Source organism: Syngnathus typhle, linkage group LG10, assembly GCF_033458585.1.
Source record: "Syngnathus typhle isolate RoL2023-S1 ecotype Sweden linkage group LG10, RoL_Styp_1.0, whole genome shotgun sequence".
Lineage (NCBI taxonomy): Eukaryota > Metazoa > Chordata > Actinopteri > Syngnathiformes > Syngnathidae > Syngnathus > Syngnathus typhle.
The window spans coordinates 1547112-1560603 of NC_083747.1; positions in this window are offsets into that span (position 1 = coordinate 1547112).

A 13492-nucleotide genomic window follows, 5' to 3' on the forward strand; every position below is an offset into this window, starting at 1 on the left:
ATAGCCGAACGAGTACGGCCAGGTCCCGAAAGCATTAAATCTTTTTTGCGCTTTATGTCTTTTTTTTTTTTTTTCGCACACATCGCTCTGCGAGGAACACTTAACCTGTTCGGACTTCTTCTATGACCTATTATTGATCCTCCTAAATGGCCGACGTGAACGTGTCTGAAAAAAAAAACACCAAAATTGTCCAAAGGAATTATTGCTGCCATTACTACTGCTACTTCGGACAGCCTCCTTCATTTGGACGTATTTGTCTTCCTCTGGCGTAATCATTCCGAGCAACTCGTCCCGGCAACTGCGTCGCGTTTTATTTGTATCCGATTTGCTATTTCATCCCGCCCGGAGCGACTCTCGTCCGCCTTTTATCCAACAGAATTAGACACATAATCAATGGCGATGATACCTCCTGTGGTTTGGTATCGATACGCTGCTAGGTGGACGGCGAAATGCTGCCTAATGATACTTTGGCCCCCCATATTGTATTTGGATGATCGCATTACCCTACATGAGTTTTTACAGGCACAATCTGATGACAATTTGTCTTCTTTTGTTTTTGCGGGAAATAGGAGCTTCTTGGTCAGCACGGTGGACAAGTGGTTTGCGGGTCGGTCACGGTTCAGAAATTCAGAATTTGAATCCAGCATAAACCATCGCATGTGTGCGTGTCTGGATGTATATTTCATGCACAGCAGGTCTGTTTGGACCACATGAGGAAGCACCTCGGGCCTCAGGACATTCGCCGCATTTGGCCTTCAGAGGTTGACTTCCTTGCCCTTGGAGCATTGGGCTGTCTCCAGGCCTTTTTGTGTGGCCGAGGGGCAAGTGCATACAACCGCTCGAACACACACACACACACAGCCGCCACACATTTCCATCTCAGCTACAGCCAAGCAGATTAGCAGCCCAAAGCTCCTTGAAGACGTGCCCTGTTGTTGGCTGCGTGGGGGGAGCCGTTCAACCCCCAAAGACATGTTGGAGGCTATAAGGATTCCGAGGAGAAATCCTGAATGAAGGAGACCCATTGTCAACCTCAAGTCCTCACTCCAAAATAATTTAGGCTAAGGCCCCAAAATGTAGAAGTCAAAGGGTTCCAAAGTGGAACCTTGCTGAACTCCAGGTATGGCCATTGGGTTCTACTTCATTCTTCTCACGCAAATGCTAAAACCATTTTTACGTGGTTGAGCTCTTGTGGATTCCAACTCGGATTTGTCGTCCTTAAATCGGTTGGCTGCAATTACAGCAGCAACGGACGTCACTTCAGTTGACGTGTGGCTAACGTGCTAACTCAGCTCAACGCACTTATGTAGCCAGCTGTCAGTTTGCAGAACTAGAAAAGCAAGATGTCAGCGTGGAGACAGTTTGACCAGAAAGGCGACAGCGCGTGTTGCAACTGACCTGGAACATGTGGGCCTCGCTCGGGCTAAATTGTGGCTGAATTATTGATACAGTTGGCGTTGGTGCGCTTTGCGAGCGGGGGCATGAAAGGGAGCCAACATGGGAATGGTCTGCTAATTTTATATGGGAGCCTCGGGGCACATTCCTCCCCGTCAACACCAAACATATTGACCGTGTGTGTGTGAGAGAGAGATTGTATAGAATATGCTGTGTGTGTACTTGAAGAGAAATGCACAGCTTGGACGTATTGTGAGGCTAAGTGCAGCTAAGACGATGTGCTTTTTTTTCCTTTCTCGTTAGCACGCTTGCGGCTAATCTTATTTCGCCGGTGTGATGACAGGAAAGTAAGTCAAATGTATTTACACTCCTCGAAGAGTGGACTTACTCACAAAGTGTTTGATGCAGAAATACAGACATCGGTCAGCCGTGTTATATGAAGTAAAACAATTCTGAATGAAAATATGCATTTGTTATGTTTTTATATATATTGTATTAATATTTTGGGATAAATTTAGCAGTGTTAATACCGTAATTTTCGGACTATAAGTCGCACCGGAGTACAAGTCGCCCCCCCCACCCAAACTATGAAAAAAAACGCGACTTATAGTCCGGAAATTACGGTACTTCAGGTGAAGTTAAACTAATATTTTCTCAGGGAGTAATTTTTGTACTTTTTTATCATGTTTGTATTTTTTAAGATCGAAAACGGGCAGGATGACTTGTGAGCTTTGGGATCAAGCTGTTCTGGAGGGGAGGGGCGGGGGCTACAGGGTGCTTATGGCAAAAGGTGGGCGTGTCTTCCAAGGTTGTTGACCATGGCTGAGCTGACGGGCTAATTTCTCCACACGTCTTCAAAAGCCTTTGTGTCCGCCACCCTTTCATGGGCGCCTCTCTCTCTCGGAATCGTGATGACCGTGCCTCGGGGCGACAGAAACACCTGGACTAGCGGAGCCCACCTTGGCCGACTTCAACCGTGACCCCCTTGCTTGAGGGAACCCTCGGGCGAGATTTAAACGAGCTCCCCCAGGTCTGCAACAGCAACCCCCCCACCCCCACACACCTTCTCAGAGAGGTGAATTGACCCTCTCTGATGGCTAATTGCGATGACCATTTCAATGGAGGCCCCGTTTGGGCATGAAAGGAGCAAACGCGGTGTGACAACGCTGAAAAAAAAAAAAAGCTCATTCGGCCACATCGTCCTTTCCTCCATAATCTTGCTTTTTTTTTTTTTACAAGTCACTTGCGTTCCTATCTGCTTTTGTCCGCGTTAAATACGATCACTTGCAATTTTTACAATCCTTTTTCGCCCCCCCCCCCCCCCCCCCCTTCCTCCTCCCATGGCGAGAGGAGCATACAATATACAGACTATTGATCCACGCCCATCACCGCGGAAAAAAAGTCGGGTCGGGGAGCGAGGGGAGGGGGTGGGATTGGGGGTCGGGGTGGACGCGACGATCGATAAGCCTACTCTATCAGCCGTTTCCATGGCAACCCCACCGGGGAAAGACAGAGGGTTGCCATGTATCCTGCACCTGTCCGCTCGGAGCACCTATTGCGCTAATGAACGTGTCAGGCAAAAAAAGTCCACAATGACACAAATTACACAACGTTAATAGCCGAGTCATTGGAAAGATGGCGCCGGAGCCCAAACGGGGAATGCCGGGCTGGCCGTTGCAGAGATGCCGGTGTGAAATCAGCAGTTGCTTCCTGACTCTTTTGTGCTTGACCCCAATTTTGAGGTCGAGTAAGCGTGATCAATGCGGCGGCAATTAGCCCGCTGAGCGCGTGTCCGCGAGTCTCAAGAAGTGGAACAGCCAGGTCCAAAGACACCGACCAGGTCAAGGTTGAACAGACAAACAAATCAGCGAGCTCAAAAGTGCTGCACCCGCTCCGACACGCATCGTATCGATCACTGGGCGGAGTCACGATGCATAGCGACGGAACCCAATCAGCTGTGGGTGTTCCGAAGAGAACAGAACCCCGGCCAGAACCCCGGCCTTTGACTCCTGGTCCACCTCGTTGGTCAGGGGGGGGAGGAAGAAGAGCAGGAGATGCAATAGTAAGAGATTAGAAAGATGACCCCTGGGCTCCTGGCTTGCCTCCCCCACCGACACCCCCTCTTCTCCCCCCTCCCCCCCTTATGCCGATCAATGACAGTTTCATGTGGCTTCTCTGGGCCTGCAGTGACGTGTGTCCTATTGATTTATCGACTTGACTCCAGGCAAGCCAACCCAGAAGCTTCTTCTCTCGGTGAGCAGCCGAGTTCCAGCCAGGCGCTAGCGTACAAACAACTCCCCCAAAGACCCCCACCCCACCCCGCTCCATTTTACCCTCATGCCAAGTCATCCGACTGTACAACTGGTTCCCCTCCCTCTGCTCTCTGGTTTCAGTTTGGTCCCGCCTCCTTGGTCTGGTCATGTAAAGAGGACAATGAGGGACACGCGCATTTACTGAGGCGGCTGTTCCACTTTTACGGTTAAAAGCTTCTTTCCTGTCGTGCGTGTCAATGTCACGCCTCTGTGCCCCCCCTCAAACCTTCTTATTTTCTGTAGGGGTCCAGCCCATCCTTTTTACTCTATGCCCCACCCCCTCGGGGTCTCTGGTGTCCAGTGAAAGGCCAGCGGACTCCGAGAAGGCAGCTGGACACTCCCTTGGTGGGTCTACCACTACGATGGCAGCTGGTCCTAAAAAGGAGAAGTTTAGTGGTGGCTTGGAGGAGGGGGTTCAGCGGGGGTCACGAGAGGCTCAGAGATCAGTGACCTGGCCACAGTTTCCAGCTGGGAGTTGGGAGGAGGTCACTTGGCAAATCCAGCTTCAGCCACGTGCTGGATGACCATCTGGGGGCCCTCCAAAAGAGAGAGCGAGCCGGCCAGCCAGCGTCATCTTCTTAGTGGGCCCATCTCAAGGTGGGGCCACTGCAGCTGTCTGCCATCAAAATGACCCCCATGTTGAATTTTCTCCTCAAATGTCAAGAGACTGTCGAAGATTTCTTCGAATGACATTATCTTTGACATGATGACATTAACGTGAAGATAAGCTGTGGAATTTCATTGGGTCGCCTGTAATGAAATGAAGGATTGTCCGTTGAAGCCATTCCAGATGCTGTTTTTGCTCTTGCGCTGACAGCAAAGTAGATTTTTCAAAAAGGGCCGCTGTGGTTGAGATTTGGGGGAAATAGACACAGTAGCAGAGATTGGGATCTGGGAGCAGTCAGATGTTCCAAGCAAGCTCCTTAAAGGTTGTTTGTAAATGTCCAGATGGAGCAGCAGGCCCTCTTTGAGCTCTTAGCTGCTGTCCACTCTGATGGGCTCTGATCGAAGAAGAGATTAGCACTGGTTTGTTGCCACTGCTCTGCTCCTCCTCCTCCTCTTCGTCTTCCTCTGTCCTTTCATCATCACCCCCTTCTCCACCTGCCTTCTGTTTTAAAGTGATGGCACTGACCCATCCTCCTCTAGTTGAGGGTGCTGAGTATTTTTAAGTTATTATTATTATTAATATATTTTTTATTATTGTTATTTATTTTATTATTTTCATTATATATATTTCTCAAGTATTTTTAAGAGTATTTTAAGAGTAGGGGTATCTTCAAAATCACGTTTCGATATCCCTAATATGTCCTAAGGTCCATTTTGGATCTCTAGCCCTCGCCGCTACTTTCTGGAAGGCCCCGGAATTTCTGTCACGATACGTCCTAATCATAACAGAGCTTTGCAAATGATTTTGCGGACCCCCAAGTCATGGCTCACCGACTCCCGAGTTTCAGAAACACAAGCGGAACCATCCGACCCGGATGATCTGCTGCGGGTGGGGGGGGGTCAGAGTTATTGCACCAAAGTACTCGAATGTGCTGAGAATTCCAGAAATGAGAAAGCGGCTAGTCAGCGATTCGATTCGGTCCTCATGAAAGAAAAAGCTGGCGTGAAATTTGATTAATTGCAGGACCGCTACCTCCTGATCCAAAATCAGCTGGACCGCTGTCGGGAAAGATACATCAGCCTGTTCTTGTCCGGGAACAGCGGACCTCTGCTTTATTTATATCAGGAGTGAGCGGTCAGGACCTTTTCGCTCGCTTTTTTTTCGTCCAATCACATTTCACCTTTGACGTCATGTGTTGCCAGATCCATCTAATCCGCGCTAGGCCTTCAGAATCAAATTTCCGATCCATCCTCAAAAGGCCAAAAACCCGACATCAGCATTTCTTTTCCCATCATCCTCAGAGCAAAACAATTTTCACGCTAGCGGTGCTAGCGCATTAAGAGCTAGCTAGCGCCGACAGCATCAGGTGGAGGGAGAGAGGATGAATGCGCATACGTGTGGAAAACTGCATCGTCTTCATTTGGGAGTAACAAGGCTTGCTGAGGTGGGGGGAGGATGGAAGGAGGGGCCGAGGCGTATCGATTGATTTCCCAATAGCCTCTGGTCCGCGAGCGGCCAACCCTGGCCCCGGTTGCTAGGTGACCGCACCGTCCGAGATGGAGAGCGGGGTGATGGAGGGTGACAGCGGCGCTCGGGGTCAGGAGGGGGCACTGGTCATTCTCCAGCCGGACCCCTTTGGGATTCTGCCCGCCTCCCGACATGCAGAGTAGAGCAGAGCAGAGCGCCGCCATCTTTTTACCTGCTCTCCCGCCATTACGGCCAAATAAAAGCGGGAAGCTTTTATGGACAGAGTGTGCTGAGTGCTCCTTGGAAGAAACTGCAAATGTTTACGGTGCTTATCCAGAGCCAGCTTATATGAACTATTGATCGGCGCTGGCCAGAGGTAACAAAAGTAAAAAATACTTCATTTCTCCACGTACTTAAGTATTTTTTTTTTCCACATGACATCGTTTTAATCCCTCCGTACTATTTATATATATATATATATATATAAATAGTACGGAGGGATTAAAACGAGATATATATATATATATACGTATATATATATATATATATATATATATATATATACGTGTATATATATATATATATATATATATATTTTTTTTTTTTTATATAATATAAAAATATTTTATTTTATTTTCCTCGGTGGTGGATGACACAGCAGTTACGGTTTTGATCGATTGCGTGATTAAAAGTTCCTAGCTAATTTCATTTAGCATGTTTTCAGCTAGCGATTAAAATTGGTTTTGTATAAAAGAGTACAAAAAATATGAATTCAAAGTTTTTACTGAGGAAAAAGAGTCATTTTTAGTGTCGCCGCTATCGTTAGCCGCTAACATAAAAAATGCAAACTTTTTATTTTCTCCCCTCCAGAGTACTGTCAAGACCCCAGAACAAAAGAATAATTCTGTAAACATGAAGTAGCCATAATCTATAGGCCATATTCCACAATGATACATGATAGCGCCAGCCAGCCAGCACGACGCTCGCTCTTCTACATATCGATCGATCGCTCGGCCGCCGCTGAAAAATGATCCAGAAGAAGAGGGGGGGTGTAAAGAGGGAGATGAATGTAAAAAGATCTACACATCCCACTGTACACTGCCAGCCAACTTACCAGAAGGCACAGCGAGGGAGGTGGAGGGGGGGGGGGGGACTAGCGAAGGGTCACCGGCAGCTCCAGTTGGGCCACCTCACTGCTCCATCCGCCTTCATCCCGTGCCATGCTTCTCATGTGAGGGATCTTCATATCCCGAGGAGAGGGAGAACTTTTCAGTCTATTAATAAAATGTTGAGGGGTGAAGGAGGATGATAGCTTTGGTAGCGCCACTGATGTTTCCGTCTTTCTTTTTCGCCCCTAAGCGAGCCCGCCGCTGCCGCTCTTAAATATTCTCCTCCCCTGCGACTCGGAAGCATGGCCGGGGGGCCTCGGGGTCTGAACGGGAAAGACCTTGCGCATCAACCAGGAAGTGAGATTCCGGAGATGAATGAAGCGGAAGAGGACCTGAGTGTGTCTTGACAAGAATCCCAAAACAAATATCGTTAGTCTTCTGAGGATAGCTCCAAATTCTCAAGCCTTCCGCAAATCCAAAATGATTCTCATCTGGTCAAATTCTCAAGATGGACCTCCTTAAAAGGAGCAACCATCCCGGGAAAATCTTTTTTCATTTCCGCCACAAACATTGTATTAAATTGCCCAACCCGATTCAAAGTAAGAATCAGGAGGTTCTCCTTTCCATCTCGAAGAACATGCCAAAGATTCTAACCCAGAACCTTCAAACTGCGTGGCGGATGTGCTAACCACTCCTTGATTATTTCTTTTATTTCAAAACATGTTTTGAAATAACTCGCAGGTTCTACATGCTCAACCCAGATTTGAAGGCAGAATCTCACAACATATTTCGAAACATCTCATTTTTTACAACGAATTTCCCCCGTGGGGACGGACGGACGGACGGACGGCTCTACGTATTTGTGTGTGTGTGTGTGTGTGTGTGTGTGTTGCAGCACGAGCGGGGGTGCGCGGATGGAGATGGTATCAATCCAGGCCATTGAATCTATTGATTAGTTACCTTTCTTATTAACATGCTGATTAAAGAGAGGGAGGGAGCGATGGAGAGGGAGGGGAAGGAAAGGAAGCAAGGAAGGAGTTGTGCACCAGGCTGCGCACACGCACGCACACTTCGCCTCGGACGCACACGGAGAGCGGATTTGAGATGCAGAGCTGGAGGGGCAAAACGGGAAGAACCGCACGCATGCGGCCATGACCAAGACGAGGATGCGTGAAAAGGTGGGAGAGGGGGAAAAAGAGGAGGAAGGGTGGGAAGGCCTTAGGAGGCCAAACACTTTGAGGAATGACTTTTTAGATGACCCGAAGGAGCGCTTGAAATATTCGCCATTGCTCCACGGGCGGGTGGGGGGTGTTCGCTACTTTTTGGGCTGCTGACGCAGGGGAAATATGTCCAATATACGTTATGATCCAGTTAGCATGCGGCAAACCCTCGACATGTTTACATTTTCAAATTGAATGTTGTAAAGATATGTTTGTTTAATTAACATTGACTTCAATGGATGACACAGGTGAAATATATCCAATATGCTACAGGTTAACCAGTTAGCATGTGTGTTGTTAGCATGCTACATTGTCTGTACTCATATTGCCCTTGCCATGTTCAATGAAATCAGATTTTTTTTTTCCTTAATGTTATGTTTTTGAAATATATTTGTTTCACACTGATCTATTTGTTGACTTGGTGGCAGGGCACACAGGTGAAATATGCCCAATATGCTACTAGCATGTAACCAATTAGCTTGTGTGTTAGCATGCTGTTGGGTCTGCTCACATTGACCCTTACATGTTTATTTTCATGAAGTTTTTAATATAATATTGGAGAAATATGTTCATTTAGCATTGATTTATGTGTTTCCTTGTTGGGTACAATACATCCAATCTGTTACTTCCAGGTAATCAGTTGTGAGCATGCTGCAGTTTCTGTACACAAATAGATTTGTTTTTAATGTAATATTTCATATTTTAATTGCCTTCTTGCACCACTGCAGTGGTGATGAAAAGAGTGAAAAACTTCCAACATGCTAATTTCAGCTAACCAGATAGCTTGCGTGTTGTTAGCATAATTCTGTATTTGTAGACATGTATAGGGCTTAACCTGTTCATTTCTCTTTTTGTCATAATGTAGGACAGGTATAGACTATATTCATTTTACTTTGACGTGTGTGTTAACTTGTCGGCTGGTGACGCAGGTGAAATATATACAGTATGTTCGTTACAGCTAATGAGTTGTTAGCATGTTCTGTTCATGTTGGTCTTGACCAGCTTTTGTTACGTCATCTAATATTTTGGTTATGTTTATATTTGGTATATGTTTGTTGGATGGTGATGCAAGCGAAATATGTCCAATATGCTTCCCCAACCCCCCCCCCTTCTTTTTAGCATGCTCTAACCCATTATAATTGACTTTTGTGTTTCATTCATTTGGACTATTTTTGTTTCATTTGCTCTACTATGTGTAATATTTTTTATTTTTTTAGCCTTTTCACAATATCATGGCTTCATTGATATTCATTTTGACTGGATTTTTGTTTTCTTTTCTTTTACCTAGAAGCAAGATTTTTTATTTTATTTTATAAAGGTATAATATTATGCATGTGTGTCAATCTCACTAAATATTGATTATTTTGATGCACTAGGGAAGGGGCGGAATGCAAATCAGAACGTGAACTATTCAAATTGTTGCTGATTAATGTTGCCGTTGTTTAATCTTATTAACTTTTTATTGAATTTCCATATTTAATAAGCTGGAAAGACACAAACACACACACAATTTGCAAATGGATATTGCATCTTCTATGAAAATAGTAGTAGGACAAATAGAAGCTGTTTAACATGCATGGATCAATATGCTGAATATTAATACTTGCGCTCTCAACACACACGCTTAGTCTAGCCACTTCATTAGGTACACAAATAAAATGGAAAATAAAAAGTGCTTTTTTCACTTTTTTGACACGATTAGACAGATATTCGTTTATTGTTGTGCTTATTTGAATCCGTACTGCACAATAAAAGAACACTAGGATTTGCCTTATTTATCATTTTCTAATATTTGGACCAATTCATTTAGCTACATGTTAGTTGAAATTGAAATAATGACGGCCCATAAATCAATATTTTGGATTATACATGAGTTTAAAAAAAAAAAAAAAAGCTGTAGTATTACAATGAATTGAAAAAGAAAAAAAACGAAACGCGACGAGTAAAAACGAAAATCACCTAAATATTTCTAAATATGAATTTTTTGGTTGTTTTTTGCAGCAGCAGTTGATCGGTCGAAGCACGTGAGCGCGTGCGCGTGCGCGAGCTTTACTGAAGAAAAAAAAAAACACGGATCTGAATGCATTCAAATAAAGTTGCAATTGTTCTGCGTTTTTTTAAGACATTGTAGTTGTGTCTGCGTGTGTGTGTGCGTGCTGTGTGTGCGTGTGTGTGTCTGTGTTAAAATGTACAAACGAGTCGTGATATTTTTGTTTGAAGCTTGTTTTTGGGCCGTCTTTTTAGAGTTTATTGATTTTAAAAATGTAAATCACACTTAAGTTCCCTTCTCAGCTGATCAATAGAAGTGTGAAGTCACGAGAATTTACTCCCCCCCCCCCCCAAAAAAAAATATTCGGCGATTCCGTTTGTTCCTTTTCTCACATGAAATCCAGTGCAATTAATTCACGTATTGACTGGCGCGTGCGTGTGCGCGCGTGCACGTGCCGTTTTATTGATTGCTCAGTGAAGCAGAAGACATTAGAAAAATAAATAAAATAAGGGCTGGAAGGGAAATGAAGGATATTCTTGAATGTTTGATCTAACGAAAGAAATGCAAATGTCTCTTTTGACGTAATAATATTGAATGTATTTCTGGAATCTGGATTAATAAAATAGTTGAGTGTATTTATTTGTTTCAATAGTGTCGTTCATTCTTGCACGATGCATTTTATTTTACAGCAAATTAAATTTGTTTTCTGCTCACTTTTGACATCGTTGTTTCATCGTTTTTTTGACGGATCATTTTAGTCAAATGTAACATTTGAATGCCTGGGAATAATAGACGTATTGAAGGTGTCTATATTTATTCACTTTTTTTTTTTTTCAAAGAGATGTGTGTATGTTGTTTTACCACAAAGCAAGTCAACTTTAAATTCCACTGCTCTGCTTGTAAAATCTAAAACCAATGAAATACAATAAAAATACCTTTCATTTGTGCATAAATATAGTGGAGTGAACGAGAACATGATTGCCGACTGGAAATGTTATTGATGAATTGCACACATTTTATTTTAGTTTTACAAAGTTCTTTTGTTGCATTTAAAGTCACAAAAAAAATGATATATGTCATTCAATTGGTTATTATGACAATAAAGTCAGTGCTTGTAATAACTTGTGTTTTTTTGTGCGTGTGTGTGTGTGTTTGGAAAAACACGTGTTAATGTGAATATAAAGATGAATAGGAATCGGTAAAAAGGTTGCCTTAATTGATAAATGTGAAAATAACATTGATAGGCTAAATATAAAATCAATACGCAGTATGGTTAAAAATAGCCAACTTGGCAGATTTGAATAGAACGTGTAAAAACACCTTTTTAGCAATCTCTGCGTTTAATTGCATAACAAATGATCATTTATTATGATTGATAAACGATTATTGTTCCGTTGTTTCACTATAAATTTTGAATTGTAATAAAACGGAGGACAAAATGAATCCCCGCAAAAATATATTTTTTTTATCCGTGTAACGTCACGCAGACATCTTCCTGACCTTTCGGCCAGTAGGGGGAACCTGACACTCATCGATCATACAATTCAATTGAAAATTATTTAAATATGACCCATAACTTACATGTTGGAAGTTAGTGTGCTTGAACTTTGAACCCCAATCCCCATCATGGAGCTTTCCAGAACCATCTATTTCTCCCTGTAGGCCCGGACGCGCGTGCACGCCCCTTGGTGCACATGCACGCGGATCGATCGGACGGCATCTGCTGTGCACGCGCAGCGTCGATTGAATGATCACGTGTGAAAAAAAAAGACTGGATTATTACGATGAGGAAAATTCTAATACACAACAGAATAAAGCAGCAATTCAGCAAAAAGCTCATTGGCGGAATCATCCCTAAAATATGCCTTTTTAAAAATTACAAATGGCTAATAAAAATAATGCTTTATACGGTTTTTAATATTAGTCATATTAGAATCAAATGTATATAAATGTACATCATATATAAGTATATAATCCATATTGTACATGTCACTGTGTGTGTCCAAAATATTACAGATAGAACACAATGTCCATAATAAATGAAGTAGAGTTATTATTATGTATAATATACACTATATTCTTTTTTATTCATCTGCACATGGTATCGACATATTGTATTAAATTAGATGCATAGTGTGAACAAATGAGAGCTCCAATGCGTCGGTCGCCCTTTGTCTTAGAAAAGATAATGCAATTATACATGTAGGCGGTTCACACGGGTCACTAAATTAGGTACACAGAGCTATGCTATCTAATACGAGGGGAAAATATATATTTCATGTAAGTGACCAAAACATTAGGAACACGTGCGGCACTAAATTAATCAACGCCGACTATTAATTATTATATTATATATGATACCGTACAATATTGTTGAATAAATGTATTTATTTTTCAAAGAAAGAAAAGACCATTTTCTTCCTCCATTTGCATCGGACGGTGTACCTAATCAAGTGTCTCGACGAGAGTGCATTTCAAGAGCTTGGCTCCGAGATTTTGGAGTGAGAAGGATGAGACTCAACTTAAGATAAGTGTGTGCGTGGGAGGGGGGGGGGGGTTAAGGGGAGGGGGCTCATCATGGAGGTGGAGATGTAACACACACACACACACACACCCTGGAGAGAAAGGGTTAATTGGAGGAGGAATTTCATCGCACATCTGTCAGATTTTAAGGCCGTGGTGACGCACCGAGGGGAGGGGGAACAGTGGGGGGGGGGGGAGGAAGAAGAGGAGGAGGAGGAGGAGAAAGAGTTGCTGCTGAGATCGATGAAGTGGCTGGCAGAGCGAAGAAGAGGAGGAAGAGGAGGAGGAGGAAGATCTCGGCAGATAATGAAAGAAAAAGCACCGCGGAGCTGCTAAGACCAACGCGGGCGAACGCGGAGCAAAATTACGAGTGGGGGGGAAGAAGAAAACGAAGGATTAAAGGCATATGTATCTTCTTTTTTTGGGGTTGGAGAACACAAAAAGCTTGACGGAGGTTTTCGGACCGTGCGTGTGCACGTCGCTCAATGCAGGAGATGCTCAGCAGAAGTCGCGGACGCGCGCTGAAGGTAAGACCGCGAACGCACCATTTTCATTCATTGTTTAATTCCAATCGCTTGGTTTTTATTCATTATTATTCTCATTTGTCCGCATTTTTACCCGCAAGTACCAATAAATGTGGTTCAATATTTGAGGGGGAAAAAAGCGCGTGCGCGAGACAAGGGATTCGGACGCGCTGGTGTGAAACGTGCTGGTTTTGTTGTCGGAATGCTGAAGTAGTCACGTTTCCGACTTTCACCGTTTGAATCTCGCATCTCCTCCCAATTCCAAAAACAGCCAGCTTGCGTCCATGTTAGTGCTTGTTTGTCCATTTGTGCCTTGCCGTTGAGTAGCAATCAATCAATCAATGA